Raw genomic sequence first — 13,024 nt, forward strand, 5'->3', positions numbered from 1 at the left:
AAGTAGCAGACAGCTCTGGATACAATCTATAACAGGCACGGCGAGTCGTTGGTTGCATTGGCCACAGCCGTTCTACCGTAGCTGGTTTCATAGGTACAGTATAGTAGCTCTACCGTAACCCGCACAACACAGAAAATAGTGAGAATCAAATATCCAATGAATTGTGGAGTCAAAACAATAAAAACAAAACTTGTAAAATCACAATATATGCAAGGGAATAAGTTAGTTTCCTTTCTTACTTATTAATTTACTAGGAGTCCGACTCGTTGGCTGAACGGTCAGCGTACTGGCCTTCGGTTCCGAGGGTCCCGGGTTCGATTCCCGGCCGGGTCGGGGATTTTAACCTTAATTGGTTAATTCCTACGGCACAGGGGCTGGGTGTCTGTGTTGTCTTCATCATAATTTCATCTTCATCACGACGCGCAGGTCGCCTACGGGAGTCAATTAGAAAGGCCTGCATCTGGCGAGCCGAGCCCGTTCTGGGATTTCCCGGCACTAAAAGCCATACGACATTTCAATTTTCTACATTTTCTCTTCTCTCTGAATAAAAGTTTGTATGAAGTTTGTTAAAAACATTTTTGTGTGTTTCTTCTACATAATCATTTTCATGATTTGCTATGGTCACTTCATCGACTGGATGTTTTAAAACCACTGAGAGAGCACCGTCCTTCAATGCTTTCTGAAAGCAATATTTGTAGTTCCCTAACACAATCAATCTCTTGCCCTTTTCACTATTTTTTTTTTCATACCCTACGTGGTCCACATACTACACAGCCTGCCCCCACCGTGCACAGCTCTATAACGAATGAACGTGCCATATTCAGAATTTAATATTATTATTTTTATTACAATCTGCTTTACCTGGTGTGAAAATGGGAAACCACGGAAATCCATCTTCAGGGCTGCTGACAGTGTGGTTCGAACCCACTATCTCCAGAATGCAAGGTGATAGCTACGTGACATATACCACACTGCCACTTGCTTGGTGAATATTTGTTACTGCGACATTAAACCAGTAGAAAACATTATCTTTTCAGCGCAACCAACACAAAACGAAGGTCAAATAGTAAACGATCAAATCGATTTACTTTGTACATTGATACATATACAGTATTATAGAATTCTGACAGAAATAAATACTGTACGTTTCATATGAGGGAATCGCTTTCTTAGATCTTGCTGCTCCTATGTGATTAGGATGGAATCGGGATATTGACAATTTTCGTTGTGGAAGAAATCTGGAGATCATTATACTGTTTATCTATTTCTAGAGATCTACCTAATTACGCCTTAACCGAGTATGACATGGACTTAGTAGACGCGCTATTCGCAGACATGTTTAGTATTGTATTCCACGTCAGATAACACCTAATAAACTTGTTCATATGATTACAGACTCTCCATCCAACTCCTGCAACTGCGAGATAATATATGTCACAACCAGAAACTGTCTCCTCGTCGCTCAAGGGGAAAATATATCCTTTGTGATGCTAGAGAAAGCTTATTTGAGGAACTTGCATTAATATACAGTTTCCAAATAAAGACATATTTATGACCAGGCATGTCTGTAAGCTCATAGTATAGGAATCTGTTTGAGATACTGAGCGACACGAAAATGGTACACCGAGCTCGGTAGCTGCAGTCGCTTAATTGCGGCCAGTATTCGGAAGATAGTGGGTTCGAACCCCACTGTCGGCAGCCCTGAAGATGGTTTACCGTGGTGTGCCATTTTCAGACCAGGCAAATGCTGGGACTGTACCTTAATTAATTCCATGGCTACTTCCTTCCCACTCCTAGCCCTTCCCTATCCCGTCGTCGCCACGAGACCTATCTGCGTCGGTGGGACGTCAAGCAAATTGTTAAGCATTTGATGTACTTTTAAGAGGTGTATTGGCAACTTCCGTTTTAAAGCCCTTTACCGTCATAAATTAATATATCACCCCCTGCTGGGTAAGCGAGGGACGAGGGGATCGGTTTCCTTTGCTGCCGGCTGAGAATCGGTTGCCCGTCCCAACTATACTTTTGTGTGGGCCCCATCAGGCCTGTAGACTTACAAGCGAGTGTGTCACATGAGTGAGTTTTACCAGTGTGCGGTCAGCTTAGGCTTATGACGTAGGACCCAGTGCAAACACGCATGGGAGCAGTAGTGGTCAGGGCAACACTACAAATAGACTGGTTAAGTTAAGCCGTGACGGTATACCGAACTGCATGTGCAGTATTTTTTAGAATGTGGCCTCCGGAGAGGCAAGGTGCAGGTTTTTTTTTCTCGAGGTGACGCCGTCTGTGAGGATGGGGCGCTACTTAAGATGAAATTACTTAAGATGAAATCTAATGCTGAAGACGGTATAAACAATCAGCCCTCGATCCATAGGAATTAACTAATGAAAGTTGAAATTCCCGACCCGACCAGGAATCGAACTCGGAACTCCTTGAGCCAAAGACCAGCATGCTAACCATTTAGCCACGGGAGCCGGACATGCACGGCATTAACAGTGGCAGAGATAGAGGAATGAACTACTGGAAGACCATCAACACCAAAGACTTCTATACCTTTGTGGGAAATCTTATTAATTTTTTTGGAGCATTGGGGAATGGTAAACTGTTTGATTTGTGGAAAGGTGCTTCAGTAGGTAAAAATGCAATATGTTTAACGTCATTATTCTGCATGCCAAGCCAAAGAATATGATAAATGGGGGAGATGATCAGTGAGGCTACGAGGTGCGTAGATGGGCGCTTAGATAGGATATGAGGTGCCCGCTCTGCCCGGAGCTGTGTTACTTGCTCTCAAGACGACGACGACTTAAAAATGTCTCTGTCAACGTTAGGAATAAAATTACTTCTTAATGAGAATTCTATTTTGAAGTACGAACTATTCTATCTGCGTTCTTCTTCTTGTTGGGTACACGAAGAAAACGGAAATGGAACTGTACCGTGGCAGGGATATTATCCTTTACCTGAAAACATAATCCAACCTTTAATGGCCGTGTTTCATTTCAAACAAACAAGTGTTGATAGAAACAATAGTCACCATCATAACTTGTAAATGCTTTAGGTATAACAAGTGAATAATAAATAAATAAATACACTGTTGATATTTCCCATCTTCCTACGCTACCTCTTCCCAAAACTTTTTTAGGATAATGGCTTTTTTGTGTAGCTCATGTGATGAGTTCTACAAGGCTTCTCTTTTAAAAACTGCTGACACAAATAACTCATCCATTTTCAAGTCAAAAGTTACGTGAAATGTACGTTAAGTACAAAAACAAGTTCACGTTTCTACCTGGATAGAAGCTTGGAAAAACAGCCCAGTTCGTTCGCTAGGATAAATGCTTAGTGACTACCCAGGGAGCCAAGCCAAACCAAGCGCTCGGTGCGCCCACTTCCATTCATTCTCGGGAGTTCGTTAACTTGGATGAATCATCCTAGCGACTATCCACCAGCTAATCAAGCCACCTCTGGTGCCGACGTAGGCTATAATAAGTGCCAGTACACCAATTGAAAGATAAGTTGTTACATGAGCCTGAGAAACACTCAGAAGAATCAAGCACACTTTGTACCACCACTGTTCAGATAAAGCTCATCAGCCTTTACTCCCCATGCTGCACTCAGTATGCAGAGTGTGCTATTGCTCGAAGTATGACGTCTCATAACACGGGACATGCCGCCCATTGTTCTACTTTTAGCTCTTCATATAAGGTCGACAACAACTGCACAGTCTCACCATGGATTATCCCTTCCTCAGGAATGCCGCCTGGTCGTTCGCGAATTGCATGTGCATTTTAATGACAACATTACTAATTTATCGCTTTATACAGCACAGCATTGTTTCTTTTAAACCACTGTACTTATAAAGTACAGCATACAAATGAGAAAATAACATGATAATACGAATAAGTAACAGTACAGCTACAAATGCAATAATGTATCTGATGAAGAAATGAGAATAATACAAATTAAGAGCAAGAATACATTGTTCGGTGATTGAGAGTTTCAGTATGATGTTTTATCCTCACAACGTACTAACTTCAGAGTCCGGCTCCATGGCTGATTGCTTAGCGTGCTGGCCTTTAGTCATAGGGGTACCGGGTTCGATTCCCGGTAGGGTCGGGGATTTTAACCATCATTTGTTAATTTTGCTGGCACTGGGACTGGATGTATGTGTCGTCTTCATCATCATTTCATCCTTATCATGACGCGCAGGTCGCCTACGGGAGTCAAATAAAAAACCTGCACCTAACGAGCCAACGTGTCCTTGGACACTCCCGGCACTAAAAGTCATACACCATTTCATACATAATTTAGAATTACATGCTGCATAGACGGGATATTCTTATCTTTTTAAATCTTTGTTTTTTTTTTTTGCCATTTGCTTTACGTCGCACCGACACAGATATGTCTTATTGCGACGATGGGGAGGGAAAGGCCTAGGAATGGGAAGGAAGCGGCCGTGGCCTTAATTAAGGTACAGCCCCAGCATTTGCCTGGTGTGAAAATGGGAAACCACGGAAAACCATCTTCAGGGCTGCCGACAGTGGGATTCGAACCCACTATCTCCCGATTACTGGATACTGGCCGCACTTAAGCGACTGCAGCTATCGAGCTCGGTAATCAATTTTTTGGAGTGATTTATTTTTTGAATGCATTGCCTAACTAACTTTCTATTTCCAAAGAGGCCTTTATCGGTTTATTATTACTCGCATCACTGTCGATTGAGTTCACTTGGTTTGAGTCATGTGTTTTAAAAACATCGATACTTTAGAATGTTCTTGGAAAATGAACGTTCTGCAGGTTTCTCGCAGAAAATTTATTTTCTTATCCTTATTTCTGGAACAGCATCCAGATCTCCTTTTCTTCAAAGTTTGAGTTACTTCCTCATTTTTATTTTCACTGACCAGTTCCCTTATTCCTTCATTACAACGTGCAATATCTAGGCATTTAGACTAGGAGTCTGAAATGGGGCCGATGACCTTAGATGTTTGGCCCGTTTAAAGAACAAACATCGTCATCTCAGAAGTCTGAAAGAGATCTTGACTTGGGAGCGTGGGTTGGCGACCACGGGGCCCTTCGCTGAGTCCGTGGCATAACTTCCACTTGCTTGTGCCAGGCTCCTCTCTTCATGTATCCTATCCGACCTCCCTTAGTCAACTCTTTTTATTTTCGGACCCCGTTGGTACTAGGTTTCCGAGGCCTAGGGAGTCTTTCATTTTCACGCCCTTCGTGGCCCTTGTATTTCTTTGGCCGATACTTTCACTTTTCGAAGTGTTGGACCCCTTCGCTTCGTTTTTCCTATGGGTACTGTTAATAGAGGATAGTTGCCCAGTTTTAATTCCTCTTAAAACAATAATCACCACCATCATCTTACCAGTTACTGTATTTCTAATATCAAACATAACAACAATGAAAGTATGAATAACAGTGCTGTGTATGTACAACCCAGTACTACTATTTTTTTTTCACCTCCGTACAGGCCATGAAGGCCCTTGCAGGAGTGGAAGGTAAAGGCTTCCACCATTGTTAACCGCGGCACGTGATGGGATAGAGGGGTTAGCTCTACGCGCGGCAGTACTACTAATAACAATGTTAAATGTTTTACGTCCCACTAACTACTTTTACGGTTTTCGAAGACGTCGAGGTGCCGGAATTTAGTCCCGCAGGATTTCTTTTACGTGCCAGTACATCTACCGACACGAGGCTGGCGTATTTGAGCAATTTCACATACCACCGGACTGAGCCAGGACCGAACCTGCCAAGTTGAGTCACTCAGTCCTTAACTAAATAATTACATTCCCTACACTTACAACTAAATGCATCATTTACATTCGTGGTAGTGGCGCTAAATTTTAATATACAATACTAATTCTTGCTTAAGCGTAATGGTAATCTGTACATGTCAGTGCTATAGATGAATATGGGAAAGACAATAACTCACAAAACCTGAGCTATAAAACATATATAAAACCTTCTCATTGAACCTATGTCTACAATTAAATTTACAAGCTTGCAGGGTGATTTTAAAAAAACGTGTAAAATATCGTATGTTAATGTCAAAAAATGAAATGGCATATGGCTTTTAGTGCCGGGAGTGTCCGAGGACATGTTCGGCTCACCAAGAGCAGGTCTTTTGATTTGACCCCCGTAGGCGACCTGCATGTCGCGATGAAATGATTATGAAGACGACACATACACCCAGCCCTCGTGTCAGCGAAATTAACAAATGATGGTTAAAATTCCAGACCCTACCGGGAATCGAACCCAGGACCCCTGTGACCAAAGGCCAGCACGCTAACCATTTAGCTATGGAGCCGGAATTAATGCCACATACAACAGGTGGTATATATTTTTAAGGAATTTAACAATGGTGAATATTTATGATGTTCAGTTCTACATTATGGTAAGTGAGACGACGCGAATTTAGGACGCAGCAGGGAAGAGAAAGGGGAAGTTGTATTTTACATTCTGAAATTAAATATGGACTATCAAGAATATTATTAAACAATCCATAGGTAACGCAGTGCTAGAACATCCAGCGTCGTAACGGTCGACTCATCCGCCGTATCTGTCGAACTACCGTCAAAATCGCTGGCAGTCACACCCACAGTGTTAGTTTCCCCAGCACTTTCAACGCCACTTCCCTAACTAATATTTATCACAATCCTCTCAAGTTTCTGCTCCATTAATGCGTCACGGCGCCGGTGGTCCTCCTCTGTATTTTCAACGTGGGCGCACACTTACCTGGTCACTTCACTTATTCAGCGATGGGTCAGTCCTTTCAATGCTGAGAGTGAATAATGGTTGAGATTACTTGCGACAATTTTTTATTTCATTGAATTCCATATCAGTTCGATAGTATTCATATCGCACTGATAAAGAACCAATCGTAGATCAGAAAATCAGTTTTATTTTTAAGTCTTTTTCGTGGTGTATACATGCTGAGGTCGGTTTTCTTTTACAAGTTCTACCAATTCTCTCTTGAGCATTCCATCTGATCTGTTTTCTTGAACTGTATGATAGAATGCATTTTCAAGGACAACCCTGCAACCAGATGGAAGATTAGGAATGATTCGCTCCTGTAACCACTGATTGTAATTCGTGCTATTCATTCCATCCATGGCTAAATGGTTAGCGTGCTGGTCTTAGGTCCAGAGGGTCTCGGGTTCGATTCCCGGCCGGGTCGAAGATTTTAACCTTCACTGGTAATTCCGATTGTTCTGAGGCTGGGTGTGTGTGACATCTTCAGCATTAGAATTCATCCTAGGTAGGGTCCCAACCTCATAGACGCGCAGGTCACCATCACGGCGTCAACTCAAAAGACCTGCAGCAGGCCTTTTCGGAGGCCACACGCCATTATTATTCCATCGTAATAATCTTGTTACTGAATCTCTGAATCATAAATCAGCTCTCTTATTTGAATTATTCCCATTTCACTCCTTCGTTGAACCACTATAGCTCTCCGTTCTGCACTTTGGTTAACCATAACTTCAGGAATTATTCGTGTTGATAATACCCCTTCACCATTTAATGCGTATCAACTCATGTTTCGTCAGTGTATACAGCAGGTTTCCTTACCTCAGTTCTGTTTTGGCTCATTCGCAACTAGATAGCCCCGTCAGGAAAACCGAAAATCTCCCTTCGCTCATTCAATTATTTCTAACACCCGTCCAACATCCACGCGACATATTCTACCCTCAGATGACCTGAGGCTTCGACACAGAGCCTACGCATTTCATTTTAGGTTAATGAATGCTTAATCTGCGTGGGATTTAAACACTGCAATAACGATGTATAGGCACTGTATGTTCTTCGCATTTAATATTTTATCAGACTTGATGTAATTGATATCAAAATATATTTTCATTTCCCATGTACCTAGGCAGTCAAGTGAAAACTGAACACCCGCCACGTGATCATGGAATGGTTTTATTCAAAAGTAATTATCAAAAGCGGTAATACATTTATCCCAGTGGGAAAGTTTTGTAGAAAGAGGTTGGTAGCCCTTTTCGGAATCCCCTATGTCACTCGTGCACACTCGTCATGGACATGCAGTGTTCGTCATACACAGCAGACATTCCGACACCCTCAACCACCAGAAAACAAACAACACTTTTCCCTTATTCTTTGTTTGCCTCCATTTCTACAGCTGGACGAACACACTAGACCAGTCCGCGCACCAACAAAGACATAACCCAACAACTGCGCACACCTGTGAGTTGTCACTATGCAGTTCTCCTACCACAGCGATGGCAGTGGTGATACTTAACAACAGTGTTGCTACCTTTCGCGCGGAATGTGTGTTATGGTGGGTATTCGGTTTTCATTTGACTGTCCCTTATGGATACAAACCCCATGGATATCCACAACAAACATATCTATAGGTTCAATTTGTTTCTGAGAAAATTGTACCTGTGAGAAATTTATACAATACCATGCGCTCATTGTTTGTTTGGGTTTTTTTTTCTTTATTGAGGGAGTGTAGACATTCTTAACATCTATAAATATAACTAGCAAGGTACCCGTGCTTCGCTACGGTATTATACTGAAATTTATAATTGAATGCTTATTGTTTTAGATATATAATCCGTTGAAATTCGCGATCTGACACGTTTTCAGCGAGAATCCACAAAAATTCCCGATCTGACTCGTTTTCTATTAGATTACGGCACGTTTCCTCCCATTTTTCAATCTTCCTTTCCAGCAATCGATTTCGTACTTCCCGAGCTAGGCTCAGGTATTCTTCCCGGTCAGTTGGGTCCGTAAATCTTTGCCATACCGTATTTTCCTATAATCATTTTTAATCTGGATAAAATCTTCAGGAGATCCGGCGTGGTGTCATATTGGGTGCCTTGGCGGCACTGAACCCGCGGCCGGACTGCATTCTTAGTCATTACCCGTCCAGGAGCCGTTTCCAGCGCGGTTCGCATATTTGACGACGGTCCGGAACATTATTATTAATATTATTATTATTATTATTAATGTTATTCTTATTCTTATTACCGAGCTCGATAGCTGCAGTCGCTTAAGTGCGGCCAGTATCCAGTATTCGGGAGATAGTAGGTTCGAACCCCACTGTCGGCAGCCCTGAAAATGGTTTTCCGTGGTTTCCCATTTTCACACCAGGCAAATGCTGGGGCTGTACCTTAATTAAGGCCACGGCCGCTTCCTTCCCACTCCTAGCCCTTTCCTGTCCCATCATCGCCATAAGACCTATCTGTGTCGGTGCGACGTAAAACAACTAGCAAAAAAAAAAAAAATTATTCTTATTATTATTACTATTATGTGTTGCTGGGATGAATGATGACAGGGAAAATCGGAGTATCCGGAGAAAAACCTATCCCGCCTCCGTTTTGTCCAGCACGAATGTCATATGGAGTGACCGGGATTTGAACCACGGAACCCAGCTGTGAGAGGCCGGCGCGCTGCCGCCTGAGCAACGGAGGATCCTTATAATTACATTAAGAACAGTAAAATCAATTGGTCTCACCTCCTTTTACACCCCATCGCCGTTAGTTTTTACTGCCAACCCCCCCCCCCCAAAAAAAAAAATTAAAAGAAGGCGTGTTTCTTTATGTTTAAGGGAGATTCCAAACACCAATGTTCACGTATATTACCTTCAGTTTTGAGATATAAGTATCCCCATAAATATAATTTACTTTTGTCACTTCATTTCAAACTACTCCCCCCCCCCCTCTAAGTGAATTTTCCCGCAAAAAATACTTGTTTCTTTAATAGTGAAGGATCTTCTAAATACCAACTATCACGACTCTAACTTCTTCAGTTTTTGATTTATGTGTCCTCATGAAAGGAATTCAACTCCTTTACACTCCCGCCCCCCAAGATGGTTTCCCTCCCAAAACGCGTTTTTCTTTGTTTTTAAAGGAGATCCAAATAAGAATTTTCACGTCTGTAACAACTTTAGTTTTTATTAGATGTATATATTCTCATACAATTAAAGTCAATTATTTTTTCAATTCTTTCACCCCCTCCCCCCGCTTCATTGGATTTTCCGAGAATACGTGTTTCTTTACTTTTAAAGCAGATTGCAAATATCAAATTTCACGTCTGTAACATCTTCATTTTTAAGATATCAGTAGCCTAATTAAAAGAATTCAACACCATTTTCAGTCACTTTCACCCCCCCCCCCTCCACCCAAGTGGTATTTCCTAAAATTAAAAATACACGTTTCTTTATGTTTAATAGAGATAAAAATACCATTTTTCACTTCTGTAACATGTTAAGTTTTTTTAGATATACTGTAAAAATTCTCATTTTAAAATTTCACCCCTTTTGGGTTCCCCTTAAGTGGAGTTTCCAAAAACAAATCACCTATGTTTCTTTACATTTACAGGAGATTCCAAACACCCACTTTTTACGTCTGTAACATTTTACGTTTCCAAGATAATCTTTCAAAAAATTCACCCCAATTTGTCACTTCTGTTTAACCGCCATTAATAGGATTTTCCAAAAACTAAAAAAATACGTGTTTCTTTATTTTTAAAGGAGATACCATATACAAATTTTCAGTTCTGTAATATCTTCAGTTTCTGAGATATATGTATCCTCATTAAAGGCATTCAACCCATTTTTTACCCTTTTACACCCCTCCTATTGGGATTTACAGGAAACAAAAAAATACGTGTTCCTTTATTTTTAGAGAAGATTCTAACTACCAATTTTTACATCTGTAAATTTTAAAGTTTTAAGATGTAGACACATTCATTTTTAAAAAAATCACCCCCCTTTTCACCCCTCAATAGTTGGATTTTCCAAAAACGAAAAAATACGTGTTTCTTTACATTTAAAGTAGATCCCAAATACCAATTTTCGGGTCTGTAATATCTTCAGGTTCTGAAATATAAGTAGCCTCATTAAAGGCATTCAACCCATTATTCACCCTTTTACACCCTTCCTATTGGGATTTTCCGAAAACAAAAGAATACGTGTTTCTTTATTTTTAAAGGAGATTCTAAATACCAATTTTTACATCTATAAACTGTAACAGTTTTGAGATATAGATACACTCATTTTAAAAAATCACCCACTTTTCACCCCCCCCCCCCCATTAATTGGATTTTCCAAAAACAAAAAAAAAGTGTTTCTTTATTTTTAAAGGAGATCCCAAACACCAATTTTCAGGTCTGTAATATCTTCAGTTTCTGAAATATATGTAGCCTCATCAAAGGTATTCAACACTTTTTCACCCCTTTTCATCCCTCCTATTGCTATTTTCCGAAAACAAAAAATATGTGTTTCTTTATGTTTAATGAAGATTCCAAATACCAATTTTTAAATCTGTAAACTTTAAAAGTTTGGAGATATAGATTCACTCATTTTAAAAATTCACCCCCTTTTCACCCTCCCATTAATTGGATTTTCCAAAAACAAAAAAATACGTGTTTCTTTATTTTTAAAAGAGATCAAAAGTACCAATTTTCAGGCCTGTAATATCTTCAGTTTCTGAGATATAAGTACTGGTATACTGATTAAGGACATTCAACCCATTTTCCCCATTTTCACCCCTTTTCACCCCTCCTGTTGGGATTTTCTGAAAACAAAAAAATACGTGTTTCCTTATTTTTAAAGAAGATTCTAAATACCAATTTTTACATCTGTAAACTTGTAAACTTTCGAGATATAGACACACTCATTTTAAAATTTCACCCCTCTTTTCACCCCCTTAGGGAAGGAATATCCAAAAATCCTCTCTTAGCGAGCACCTACATCTTAATATGAATATATCCCCAAAATTTCATTTCGTTACGTCCAGTAGTTTTGGCTCTGCGATGATGAATCAGTCAGTCAATCAGTCAGTCAGTCAGGACAAGTTATTTTATATATATAGACTAGCAAGATACCCGTGCTTCGCTACGGTATTATACTGAAATTTATAATTGAATGCTTATTGTATTAGATATATAATCCGCCGAAATTCGCGATCTGACTCGTTTTCTGCGAGAATCCACCAAAATTCCCGATCTGACTGGTTTTCTATGATTTTACGGCACGTTTCCTCCCACTTTTAAATCTTCCTTTCCAGCAATCGATTTCGTACTTCCCGGGCTAGGCTCAGGTATTCCTCCCGGTCAGTTGGGTCCGTAAATCTTTGCCATCTTTTCCTATAATATTTTTAATATGGATAAAATCCTTCAGGAGATCGGGCGTGGTGTCATATTGGGTGCCTTGGCGGCACTGAACCCGCGGCCGGACTGCATTCTTAGTCATTACCCGTCCAGGAGCCGTTTCCAGCGCGGTCCGCACATTTGACGACGGTCCGGATTATTATTATTATTATTATTATTACTATTATGTGTTGCTGGAATGGCTGATGACAGGGAAAACCGGAGTATCCGGAAAAAAAACCTGTCCCACCGCCGTTTTGTCCAGCACGAATGCCACATGGAGTGACCGGGATTTGAACCACGGAACCCAGCTGTGAGAGGCCGGCGCGCTGCCGCCTGAGCAACGGAGGATCCTTATAAGTACATTAATAACAGTAAAATCAATTGGTCTCACCTCCTTTTACACCCCACCGCCGTTAAGTTTATTTACCGCCACCCCCCCCCCCCCCCCCGCAAAAAAATTAAAAGAATGCTTGTTTCTTTATGTTTAAGGGAGATTAAAAACACCAATGTTCACGTCTATTACCTTCAGTTTTGAGATTAAAAAATAATTCACTTTTTTCACTTCATTTCGCAATAATCACCCCCCCCCCCTTTTAAATGAATTTTCCCGCAAAAAATACTTGTTTCTTTAATAGTAAAGGATCTTCTAAATACCAATTATCACGACTCTAACGTCTTCAGTTTTCGATTTATGTGTCCTCATGAAAGGAATTCAACTCCTTTACACTCCCGCCCTCCAAGATGGTTTCCCCACCAAAACGCGTTCTTCTTTATTTTTAAAGGAGGTCCAAATAAGAATTTTCACGTCTGTAACAACTTTAGTTTTTATTAGATGTATGTATTCTCATACAATTCAGTCAATTCTTTCAAACCCCCCCCCCCCCCTTCATTGGATTTTCCGAGAATA

At 40.7% G+C, this 13,024-nt stretch overlaps 1 protein-coding gene across 4 annotated transcripts in view; it reads left to right on the forward strand.

Annotated features, from left to right (window-relative positions):
* Positions 1-13,024, forward strand: part of LOC136879173 (EF-hand calcium-binding domain-containing protein 4A) — a 659,860-nt gene that overhangs the window by 551,081 nt on the left and 95,755 nt on the right. The window lies entirely within an intron of this gene.

The sequence above is a fragment of the Anabrus simplex genome, chromosome 8 (genome assembly GCF_040414725.1).
Source record: "Anabrus simplex isolate iqAnaSimp1 chromosome 8, ASM4041472v1, whole genome shotgun sequence".
NCBI lineage: Eukaryota > Metazoa > Arthropoda > Insecta > Orthoptera > Tettigoniidae > Anabrus > Anabrus simplex.